The sequence below is a fragment of the Balaenoptera physalus genome, assembly GCF_965194825.1.
Source record: "Balaenoptera physalus genome assembly, chromosome: 16".
NCBI lineage: Eukaryota > Metazoa > Chordata > Mammalia > Artiodactyla > Balaenopteridae > Balaenoptera > Balaenoptera physalus.
Window position 1 is genome coordinate 21,384,539 of NC_138898.1, and position 12,465 is coordinate 21,397,003.

Below are 12,465 nucleotides of genomic sequence, written 5' to 3' on the forward strand. Positions count from 1 at the left end.
ACTGTCTCTGCCTCATAAATAATTTCACAGTGTCCTCACAGTGACAGAAGCTCTGGGCTTTCGCAGAAATACCAGAGTATAGCAACTACCGTGCCTGGCCATCTGCTCTGTGCTGTGTTCCCGGTGTGCACTGTTTCACTTAATTCTCACAGCAACACTATTGGGGGAGGGGGGACCATGACTCTGCCCATTTCCAGAAAAGGAAAACTAAGGCCGGGCAAAGTTAGGTCACTTAGCCAAAGCCACAGGGAGAGTAAGGGCAAGAGCAGGAGGCAGCAGAGGACACTGGGGCTGTGTGCACACCTGACCCCTTTGTCCAGTGTCCTTCCCGCCACAGCATCCCACGGCCCCTCCTCATCACGGAGATCCCCAGTGTTCTCACCGTGTTAGAATCCCACGGGCTCCTCCCAGGTACAGAAGATGCAGTGTTCTCACCCTCAGAGACACTCCCACCATTTCCTTCTCGGTTGCATCGGTCAGGCCTGGATTTCCACACTGTGCTGACTTAGTGAAGTGCCAGGAATCTGAAGTGGGGAGACGCTTGCTCGGACACAAGGGTGGGCTGTTTGCACTTGAGAATGTGGACCAAGTCAGTGTCAGGGTTGCCTCAGGTCTGAGAGATACACCCGGCCCAGGATGCAGGCAGTGTTAGTGCTTGTGGGATTAGGGGCTGTGAGCCCACCTCTCAAGCAAGCCTCTCTGCAGTGCCATCGGGAGTATGGGACCTCTGTCTGTCTTCTCTGGCACAATGCAAATCTGACCAGGTCCCTGAAATGCAAATTTGATCAAGTCCCTCTGCTTCAAGACTGCTTTTACTTTTAGGATGACGTTTTAGCAGAGTACTTGCCCACCTCTGTAGGCTTATCTCCTTGTCACCCTCATGTTCCAGTTTCAGGTCATCTGAACAATATTTTAGTCTGGTGATGTGTCCAAATAAGTATACGGCCATAATTCATTCATTTGGTCAACTGTGCCAGCCACTAAACTGAATACAATGGTCAATCGGACAAGATCCCTATTGTCTAAACTCAACACAATACATGAGCTCTTCAACCTAAATATCCATCAACAAGTGAATGAATAAAGAAGATGTGGTACAGATATACAATGGAATACTACTCAGCCATTAAAAAGAATGAAATAGTGCCATTTGCAGCAACATGGATGGACCTGGAGATTGTCATACTGAGCGAAGTAAGTCAAAGACAAAGACAAATATCACAGGATATTGCTTACATGCGGAATCTTTAAAAAAATGCTCAAACAAACTTATTTACAAAACAGAAACACACTCACAGACTTAGCGAACGAATTTATGGTTACCAGCAGGAAAGGGTGGCAGGGGAGGTATAGATTGGGAGATTGGGATTGACATGTACACACTGCTATATTTAAAATGGATAACCAACAAGGACCTACTGTATAGCAGGGGTAACTCTGCTCAATACTCTGTAATAACCTAAATGGGAAAAGAATTTGAAAAGGAATAGATATAAATATCTGTATAACTGAATCACTCCGCTGTACACCTGAAGCTAACACAATATTATTAATCAGCTATACTCGGATATTAAAAAAAAAAAAAGAACTTTTGCTAATTAAAGCTCTTCATGTGGAAGAGTCACCATTCCTACAAATGACAAATCAGTGACAACAAACAGAACACACAGAAAAGCAAAACAGGTGAGGGAATGTTATTTTCAAAATTTCAGACTGCTTCTGGAAATTACCAAGTCATCCCGACGCAGAACTCGGGCTCCGCTCCACCAGAGGTCGCTGCAGGACCGCGCGCAAGGGATCCGCTCCCGGCGACGCCGCTCTAGGCCGCAGGCCTGGCCTCTGCTGCAGTTCCGCCGCCGCTGCGCGGGTGGAGAAGGTTCCCGGCTCTGGTGGTTTCTGTTTCTCTTGGATCCACGCCATCTCCCAGCACCCGCGGACATCCGCACCTTCCCGCACTGTCTGCTGTGTCTCCGCCTCTGTCCCGCGCCATCTCTCACGGCGCCCCGGGTGCGTTACTGCGGGGAGCGCTGGGCACGTGGTCTGCTCCGCCCCCACCCCACCCTAAGGGGAAACTGAGGCCCGAGGGGGCGGGGAGCGCCGCATGTCGACTTCTCGGCCCTCGTGTCTTCGACAAAGAGGCCTCGGGTCACCGCGCCACCGGCCGGCGCCGTCTCGGAGCCTCACCCGCCCCGTGGGGAGACTTGTGCCCGCTGATGTCGAGAGACCGGTCGGGTGACGCGTGGGCCCGAGGTCCCGCAGGGGGTCGTGCAGAGCCCGTGTGAACCTGGCCCGAGGGGCGCCAGAGCCCCTGATTCACTGCCCATCACCTCCGACTCCAGCGTTTCATGCCCCAAAGCCGCTCGTCGGTTACCGGCCAAATACTCTGGTGACCGTTAGCCCATTTCCCCTTAATAAGCTTTAAGGGAAAGTGTTGAAACGTCCATTTTCCAAACGGGTGTTTGAGCTTTAAAGTGAGGGCGCCCCAGGGCCCCCGAGGGGCAGAGTCTGGCTTCCTGTCCCTGCTTCGCACTAAAGCCCTTCCGCACCCGTTCCCTGGCCGGGCCCCGCGCTGCTGAAGACCCTCCCTCGAAGGGCTTTGCTGCGCCTGCCTCTGCCAGCGCCCCCTCCTCTCCTGCAGGACCCTGAGCGCACTGCCTCTGCGCCCCACTGTGTCCAGGGGCTGAGCTGTTCCTTGGGCACGTACTGCTCTTGAGGGCCTTGAACTGGGGGCCGTGGCCTTCCTGCCCCGCTGCAGAGGGGGTGGTCCCTGGGCTCAGGGGGGGGGGGGTCTGGGAACTGACTTGCAAAGCCTTGTGCAGGAGGCTGGGGCTGGGTTTGGGGGCCAGAAAGGCCTGAGTTCAGATCCTGATGCAGCCCCTCCTTAGCCGTGGAACCTTGGGTGAGTTACTTCATTCTCCTGAGCTTTCCTCTCCTTCCACGGCGGAAACAGCAAGCAGTCCGGGAGGGCAGAGGCCTGGTCTGTGTCTTTGAACCCCCAGTGCCTGGCAAGTGGTTAGTAGGTACTTAGTTGGTATTTTGTGGGTGGATGAGTACTTGAGGCATTTTTACGAGAAGCTGGTCTTCCTGTGGCCTCTGTTGATGAGGGGAGATGGAGTCTTTCCATGAAGTGAGGATAGCGTTGGGGTCCCGGGCTTGGCTGGGCAGCTTTCCCCTGCCTGGGCGGAGAGCCGGCTGCTAACATGGGCTCCTCTGCCTGGCTCTTCTTCTGCCCTTTGTTGCCCCTGCATTGGGAACTGATCGTGGGCTGGCTGTGCCCTGGTCACTGGTAGTGCCGGCAGAGGAGTTGCTGAAAGCGTTTCCCCGTGTTTGGAGGGTTCACTCCTGTCCCTTCCGAACTCTGGAGCTGTCCCACACGGCCTTCCTCCTGCCGCCTTTTTATTATTTTACTTATGTATTATTACACACCACACGGCTTGCTGGATCTTAGTTCCCTGACCAGGGATTGAACCAAGGCCATGGCAGTGAAAGCGCACGGAGTCCTAACCACTGGACCGCCAGGGAACTCCCCCCACCACCTCTTTAGATGTCTCCTGGCACCTGGCGTCTGTTGAGTGCCCTCTGCCTGGCTTAGTGCTGGTTTCTCTGAGGCTTTAAAAAAGGAGAGTGGGAATGGGTCTTGCCACAGCTGTGGTCTTCTGACCCTGGTCTCCAGTCTCAGCAGCCCTGTGTTCTTTTCTGCCTCTGGATTTGAAGTGGTTACAGGCTACCTGTGTCCTGGTCATTGGTAATATGGGCCGAGGAAAAGTTGCAAGATTTTCCCCATGTTCAGGGGACCCATACTTGTCCCTTCCATGCAGGACAGGCTTCAGTGACTAGCAGTGACCAAGCATGAGGCAGTCTGAGGGTGGAGGGAGTCGGGCTGTAGTGCGTTCATTGCCTGAGACCCGAATCCCCCCAGCACACGCGCTGTGTTTTCCTGTCGATGAGCATGATGGTGTCCTGCCAGCTGGGCAGATCCCGGGACGGCTTCTTGTCCCCTGCAGGAGTGTCACGTGGCTCTTGTTGCACGAAACGCGTCGTCAGGGAGAGCGGGACTGAGTCCCGGGTGAGTGGTGTCCCGCCGGTTCTCTAGTACTTGGGTTGTGTGCAGGCTGTGAGGCCAGAGGTGCTGGGTGCTGAGGTGCGGAGAGTGAGGGTGCAATGGAGGCTTGGGCCCCCTTCTGCTCCTGAGAGCCTGGATGGAGGCTGCTGTGATGTTGAGAGGACAGAGATTCACATCCAGTGACCAGCCAAGTGCCCTTCTGTGAGCCTGAGCGAGAATTCTGTCAGGTGTTCAATCCTGGTGCCACTTACACACATTCCTTCAGTACCTAAGAGTTCTCAGTATTTCTGCCGTTAGTCTTCTCTTCAGCTCTTGGCAGGGACTGGTGAATCATCGGGTGGTTCTGTCATCTCAGGCTGTACGTCTGGTCAGTGACCTGTCTGCTGGTCTGTTCCTAGGCCAGGCCGTTTCCCAGGATGCTGGCAGTGGCCTCCCTTCTCAGCTCCCTCACTGCCCTTTTCTGCCCCTGCATTCGAAAGTGATCGTGGGCTGCCCGTGCCCTGGTCATTGATAGTGCAGGGAGAGGAATTGCTGAAAGCCTTTCCCCGTGTTTGGAGGGTTCACTCCTGTCCCTTGCAAACTCTGGAGCTTTCGTACATGTCTTTCTTCCCACTGATTTGTGTTGCTTCCTGGTCCCTGGCGCTGTGTGCTCACTGAGTGCCCCTTTTACCGAACAGGGCCCTGCCTCAGCAGTTCACGGGCTGGCAGTGGAGGGCTCCCCTCCAGAAGTTTTCTCTGATTCCCCATCGCACCCCTTCCTCATCCCACATCCTCAGCCCCGCCCCTCAGCATTGATCACACCTAGAAAGCGTTGATTTGCTGATCGTGCCCCTTATGCTGTAATCTTGAGGGCAGTGCCTCCTTGTTTTGCGTTGCGTCTGGTGCCTGATGCATAGCACCTGGACCAAAAAAACCCCCGAAGAGGTGGAGATGACCCACCTGTTGTGAGGTGACAGGGCTCCTCCCATTGCAGAGTGTCAGGGAACCAAGCCCTCCAGCAAGCCAGCCTGCTGGGTCAGCCTCCTTTTGTCCACTGGAATTGTTGTTTCTGTAATGAACGGTAGACTTACTGTAATCTGCCTTTAATGCTGGTCATGAGCAGGGCCCGTGGTCCGCTGTGGGTGATTTTCTAGTGACCGACCTGGACAAAGCCCAGTATAGTTGAGGATGCATGTGTAAGTCGCCCTTATACTACGTAGCAGTCACGGGGCCCTCCCCCTACCTGTTACCCCTCCCGGTCCATTCTAGTCATTGCCAGGCAGCCACAGCCTGCAGACTGGTTAGCAGCAAATTGCTCACAGTTGGCACACACGGTAACGTGGGTGTTATTCCTGTTGCAGATGACCTGCAGACCCCTTCCTAGGGCCAAATCGTCCTTGTTCCTGATACCGTAGTGTGGCCGTTCAGGTCCTGCAGTAACAGCCTGCCTTCGTGGGTGCTAGAAACTGCCAGCTGCTGTGCCAAGTGTTCCGTGTGTCCCCCAGGGCCTGCTGTGAGTGCCTGTTCACCGATTTTCCTTTGCAGCTGGGTCTGTGTGCACAGAGGCTCCATGGGAGGCGTCATCTTCGTGTCAGCCAGGCGCTAGGCCCTGGGGCCCCAGGTAAGGCTTTTGGACCTTTCTCTGGAATTTTGTGTTTTTTGTAAAGTCACGTGCGTGTTTTCTGGGGCTTGGGTGATCATGTAAGGGGAAGTGCGGTGACAGTAGCATCCTGCTGTGGGGCAGTCCCCCACATGCCTAGGGGAGGGCCCTGTAGAAACCTGCTTGGGTGAAGGGCTTCCCGGGGCATCTCCCTTCCGAGCCCTGGGGTGTCAGTGCAAGTACTGTTGTGATGGAGACCGGTCCCGCCTCTCAACCTGTCTAGCGCTGTGACCCCATCTCAGACTCCACATCTTCATCTGAAGAGCAAAGCTGGGATAGCAGCAAAAGTCCTAAAAAATTTTTCATGGTGGTGCCATGACCACATGATCCTGATCTTTTTCAGCCCGAAAGCATTTCCAGTTTTTTATGCTGGAAGTGTCTTGACTCCCCCTGGCAGGGAGGTTTTGTGGGGTCTTGGCAGGACACGACAGAAGCTGCTGGGACTCGGCTGGGTTGGGCTGCTCTCCCTGACCCAGGCCCCTGGCTCCAGCCTCCCGTCCTTCCTGGCTCTTTCTGTCCTTTTCTGCTCCTGCATCGAAAGTGATCGTGGGCTGCCCGTGCCCTGGTCATCGATAGGGCAGGGACAGGAGTCGCTGAAAGACCTTCCCCGTGTTTGAAGGGCCCAGTTGTCCCTTCCAAACCCTGGAACTTTCACACACTAGCTTTTTGGTCCTGCCATTTCCTTCAGAGCACAGGCCTTTGCCGGCCCACATGTGATATGGTGACCGGGCTGGGCCCCGGGCTTGTGGAGGTTCACTTTGTCTTTGAAGTAAAGGAGCCTCCGGACAGAAACCAGTGCATACATTTGTATTTGGACCTCACACTGGAATAAGTTCAGACGATGCTGAAGGGCACATGGGAGAACTGTACATCGTGGGTTCTGCTCTATGAACGTCACAGGAATGGAGGACAACCCTTAATAATAGATTACTCAAGGCAGCCCATGACCGACATGCTTGTTTGTGTGTTGACTTTGCTCCTTTACTCTTTTTTTGGTTTTTTTCCCTTTACTGTTTCTTGAGCACAATGTGTATCGCTTCTCCAGGAGCCGCCAGTAGTGTCGAATATGTGGAGAAAGAAAAATAAAGGTGGGCCAGATGTAGGAGCAAAGAGGGGTCCTACCAATTCTGAATCATTCAGGAATGTTCCGTTCGTCACGGTCTGCCAGAAGCCCGAGGAGTTTTCTTGTCAGTCACTGGTGAGAGAAGAGTGCCTTGACTCACCAACCTCTTTGTAGCCCCCGCTTTTAACCTGTGCTTTTGTGGGTTCTCTTTTAAAAAGGGTGACCCCAGGTGTTCACTGGAGAAGAAATCCCAGGCCTGTGGATCTGTGAGTCTGTATCTGTAGACTCAAGGCTTGCTTTCTGGTTCATGTTAGGATGTTGTGAGGCAGGAGGTGTCTCCCGCCATGTAGTCAGCCGTCAGCAGGGGCTGCCCTTCTGCCTTTCTGCGCTGCAGATGTGTCGGGTGGAGGCCGCAACCCTGCACCGGCGCCTTCGCTTAGTAGACTCCGCAGGGGCAACGTGGTGCTCCCAAGAGGCGTGTCTGGCTCCCAGACAACAGGTGAGGTGGGGTCCCACTCACCCCCCACTTTTGGCCTGAGGGCTCCTTTTCTTCCATCTACATTCGAGTTTCTCCGGTTTGATCCTGTTTTGCCAGATGTTTTTGTTCTCATTTCATGATGACGTGAAGGTAGTGAGACTAATATATGTGAACCACCTGGTCCTCGGTAGCCGTCTAACAAATCTGAGACTTCCCTTGTCTTTCAAACCTGCCCTCTGCCCCTTCGCATCAGAGGCTTGTCCTGTCCCACAGCCTAGTCCCTGGTCCTGGGGCTCCTCAGCCAGCCTGGAGGATTTAATGGCTGATGGTGACCATTTTGAAAAGACTTTATCTCCACCCCATCCCCCCCATCCCAGACCTGGCACTTTAAACCTCTGGGTGCAAAGTCCCACACGTTGAGTTGGGGGTCACTTGTGTAGTGTCCTCAAGCGTTAATGATATTTTCTCATTTATCCTTCAAATGGGCCTGGCAGTCTTGATTTTCACCCATCTGGGCACCTAATGAGTCTTTCCGGAAGTTTCTCTTTCATTTGCCTTTCTTGGGTGGGCATATTAAGTGGGTCTTTGCAGAATAGGATGACAGCTACTGGGGCCTTGGGACGGACTGGGCAGAGAAGTAATGACGGTGGTGGGAGAACTGCTGAGGACGGTGGTCCATCCTTTGATCAAGATGCAGTGGGAACTTGGTGTCAAAGTCTCTGACAGTGAGCTCAGACTGAGCTCTGGTGTATCTGGCCAGTTGCCTTGATCGGGAACTGCTTGAAAGAAAATTGTTTATTCTAAAAACCGAAACTTTGAGGTGTTTTCCTTTATTATCCCGTCTATTCTGGTGATATCTAAGGTCAGTTTTTTTTGTTTGTTTTTAATATTTATTTATTTGGCTGTGCTGGGTCTTAGTTGGCAGCATGTGGGATCTAGTTCCCTGACCAGGGATCGAACCCAGGCCCTCTGCTTTGGGAAGCATGGAGTCTTAGCCTCTGGACCACCAGGGAAGTCCTATTCTGGTGATACCTAGTAGGGCCTAGTCGATTGGGACCCTCTCAGTGATGTTACTTGGGGAGAAGATGGTGCTGGAGATTAAATGCTTGTATGGTTCTTCTCCCTCCTAGGTCAGCGTTATATCTGGAGATCGTTGAGGAAGTCCCAAGGCCATGAGTCAGTGACTTTGGGGTGACTTGGGATCTGGCATTGCTGGTATTTCTCCCCAGGGTGAGTTAATGCCACGGGCTGGGAACCCACCGCCAGAGGGTTGGCTGGTTTGAGTTTATGCAAATGGGAACTCCCAGCCGTTGGTCTCGCCTGTCCTTTCTTGTAGATTCCTTTTGTTCGTGGACACCAGCGGGGCAGAGAGTGGAGAGTGCAGTCCACACATGAAGAGCTCCCCGCCGCCTGCTCGGAGTGTCATGGGAGAACTGTTCACTCAGCACGAGAAATCAGGGCAAAGCGCTGGGACTGGGGGGCTTGGGGTCCCCTTCAGCTGGCTCTGAGTCCCAACAGTAGTGCGCTTGGACGCCGTGGACGGGGAAGGCCGGCCCCCGTCCCTCTGCCGTGCCTGCGTGGCTTCAGTGACCGAGAGTTTTTCTCTTGAGTTGGCAGCTGTTCATCTTCATCACTTTTCTCTCCACGCATCCGTTCAATAAACCGTATGCACCCCCCGCCCCCGCCTGTGTTTTAAGTCAGTAACGAGCCACGTGCCAGCGAGGCTGGGCAGGGAGAAAGTGGGTCACAGGCCAAATCCTGTTTTCACTCCGAGCCTTTCTGTCCTGCTCCTGAGGCTTGGCACACGGGCTGTTGTTTGAGGTGTTCTGTTAGGACGGGGGTGAACAAACGCTGGTGGTTGGCTCAGGTTAGGACCTGTGAGAGTTGAGGGCGTCGAGGAACAGTCAGGCCAGGGCTTGGGAAGGGTGATGGGGACCAGAGTGAGACAGGTGCTGATGGCATTGGGGAAGCTGTGGGTGCCTGTCTCATGAGTATGTACCTGCTTGTGTGACCAACTGGCCTAGTTTGCCTGGAATTGAGAGGTTTCTCAGACATGGGACTTCTATTGCCAAAACCAGGAAAGTCCTGGGCAAACTGGAACAAGTTGATCAGCTTATCTGGGTGTAAAATACATGGTGTCAACTTGAGAGGACAGGTTACTGAGTAAAGGTGAGAATGGTAAACGTGGAGCTGCCATTGGTGGACTCAGTCTTTTGGAGATAATTGGGGTAAAATCAACAGTTGCACTGAGGACATGTATGTGAACTTTTTAATCTCTATTTTATAGATGGAGGAGTCTACATGAGGAAGTATGTCCCAAAGGCTGTGATGAAAGGCTGGACTTAATTGTCCAGTTTCTGCATTTGGAATTGAAACCACCTTGGCTGAGCTGAGGCAGGATTCAGGCTGTCAGGCCTGCCTGGTGGCTTTGACACCCTGAAGGTCTGTGCAGGGGCAGGCATTCTTCATGGCTGAAATGTTCTGCCCTGCTAGCTAGTTCCTGGTAGAGGCATCCAGAAGCAGGAAGTCCTTTTTCTGTCTCACTCCAAGGACTATCCCCTGACTTCTGTTTGCCACCTTTATTCAGCTGGTTGTAGCTGCCTGGAAAGATGCGAAGAGAAGGAGTCTGGGTCCACTGGAGATAGCTGTGACTGAGCGTGATGTTTGCTGCCGTGCAGGCCAGTCCTTGACAGGTGTTCCTGGGGACACCGGGCACTGGTCATCATGCCTGCCCTGTTCTACTGCGGTGTGTGAAGCAGGAGCCATCCCAGGTCTGGAGGGCCTGAGGAGATCTGGGGAGGGCATTCATCCAAGGTGACCCAGGAGCCAGGCTTAAGGTCAGTAAGGCACAAACCTTGGCTGGGAAACTAGGCCTCACTGGAGCAGCTGGTGGGAGATTAACCAGACATCATACTAGACATAGGGGTACAATGGTGAATAAGACAGTTTGTGCCCTAAAAGGGGTCACCAATAAATATATAGATAATGTCTCCACACACCAAACGTTACAGGACACGCACTGCTGGGCACTGTAGGTATTGGGGATGCAGCTTTAAACAAAACGGGGTGCCTCCTGGAGCTTGTTTAGAACTGCTGTCCATTATGGCAAGCCACCAGACACTTGTGGCTGTTTTAATGGATTTAAATAAAACTTTTAAAATTCAGGTCTTCAGTTTTATCAGCCACATTTCAAGTGCTCAGTAGCCACAAGTAGCTGCGGGGTTGGACAGTGCAGATACATAGAATATTCCCATCACTGCAGGAGGTTCAGACAGCACCAGTCTAGAAAATAGGGAGTTGAATTCCGTGAAAGTAGTTGCTGGGACACCTTTACAGAAAGGCTGTCATTTGAGGAGCCCAAAGAGGGCTGCTGTGCCTGGTGCTGCATTCCTGTGATTATGAGTGGGGGGGGGTTGGGTAAATCGGGGGCATCAGCCTGGAGGGGGTGTGAGAGCACTGGCTTCCGAGTCACCAACCTGGGGTCTAACCCAGCAGGGTGACATGATGTGAGTTTCCATCACCTGACCTCCGTTTCCCCTTGTGAAATGAGAACCACACCTCCACAGGAACATGGTGAGGTAAGGATTAAACAGACTTGTATGTGGAAGCCTCTGTAGGGTGTGGCTTCAGAAAGTGTTCAATAACTGATAGCTATTATTATTTATTGAAGTTTCCTCTTCAAGTTTTTTTGGTCTTTTTTCGGCCTTGAGGCTTTCAGGGTATAGCCTGTAATGCTGAAGTTTCCAGGAAAGCAAAAATAGTTCCCCTCCTTTTACAACTTAAGATATGTATAATGCAATGATTAATAAATATCTAGAAACATATACCCCCAAATTAGAGGATATATGCTTTTCTCAAGCACCTACATTTACAAATACTTTTTATGTTCCAGGTTACAAAACAAGTCACAAATAACAAAGAATCAGTTATGCAGATTACATTTGTATCGTACTACAATATAATTAAGGACAATAACAACAAAAATGGGTTTGGAAAAATCCATATATTTGGAAAATTTAAAACGTTTAAAAATAACTCATCAAAGATGAAACCATAGGGGAATTAGAAAATACTTAGAACTGAATGATAATGAAAATTTCTACATACCAGTACTTGTGAGATGTAGCTAAAATAATTCTGAAGAAGTTTATGCCTCACGTGCTTATATTAGAAGAAAGGCTGAGTAATTTTTATTAATAAGTAATAAACAATAGAAGTAATGAGCATAAAAATTAGAGCAGAAACTAAAGCAGAAGGCAAAAATACAACAACGATCAACATGGCTAAGAGTTGGTTCTTTGAAAAGTCATGAAACTGATGAAGAAAAATAATTTCAGGAAGGGAAAAGGACATAGGACAGAACTGGGATTAAAAAAAATACAGATTACTTTTTGCCTATAAAAATTTAAACTTTGGAAATTCCCTGGCGGTCCAGTGGTTAGGACTCGGCACTTTCACTGCTGAGGGCCGGGGTTCAATCCTTGGTCGGGGAACTAAGATCCCGCAAGCTGCATGGCGCGGCCAAAAAAAAAAAATTAAACTTTGACAAAATGAGCACATTTCTAGAAAACATCCAAAAAAATTGCCTCAAGGAGAAAGAAAACTTGAATAGTCTGATAAAACCCATCTGATAAAGACCACAAGGGAACAATAAAGTCAGATTTATTCGCCTGTTGCAACATAAACTTTTTTGGTCACTGTTAAAGCTGTGACTTTCTCACAAGAGGAATTTTTGATCCTTTCTTGAATAGACATATAATGACCAAAACATATGTCCCATTGTTAAGGGACAATTGAATGCAGTCCATTTGGAGGAGGTTGAAGGGACCCTGAGGCTCTGGCTTCAGACTGTCCGTTGTTTTGTCAGAATTTGGTTGTAGACAGGACATGCATGAGAAGCATCTTTGGTCAGGCCTTTAAAATCTTCCCACCAATGTTGGCTTTTGCTTGCAAGAACTTTCTGATCAAGTCTATTTTCTGCATAACCCCAGTCAAGCTGGATGTCTGTCAACTATAATCCAAAGCATCGTCGATTCTTTTTCTAAGCTTGTCAGGTATGATGCTTCTTATTAGGGTATCCTATGATGGGCCCAGCCCTGGCATGAGGCCCAGCAGGTGTTGTACTTCTTCAGGAAGACTTGCCCGCTTGTGGTGCTGGCCTAGCTAACCCAGGAGTCCAGAAGGCAAGGGGACCAGCTGAACCGTTTAAATAAGTGTGTGTC

The 12,465-nt window shown here is 51.2% G+C and overlaps 2 long non-coding RNA genes across 6 annotated transcripts in view; both read left to right on the forward strand.

The window, feature by feature from the left end:
* Nucleotides 1-12,465, forward strand: part of LOC309645412 — a 280,748-nt gene that overhangs the window by 57,632 nt on the left and 210,651 nt on the right. The window lies entirely within an intron of this gene.
* LOC309645366 lies at nt 578-8,919 on the forward strand. Of its 5 annotated transcripts, none has more exons than XR_014254819.1 (7): nt 578-2,007; nt 3,824-4,066; nt 5,404-5,663; nt 6,748-6,900; nt 7,080-7,264; nt 8,374-8,473; nt 8,580-8,919. It is a non-coding gene; the product is annotated as an uncharacterized lncRNA (long non-coding RNA). The 5 variants fall into 5 exon arrangements; XR_014254820.1 differs by having other exon boundaries at nt 579-2,007; nt 3,819-4,066; XR_014254823.1 differs by lacking the exon at nt 578-2,007 and adding an exon at nt 2,018-2,899 and having other exon boundaries at nt 3,819-4,066.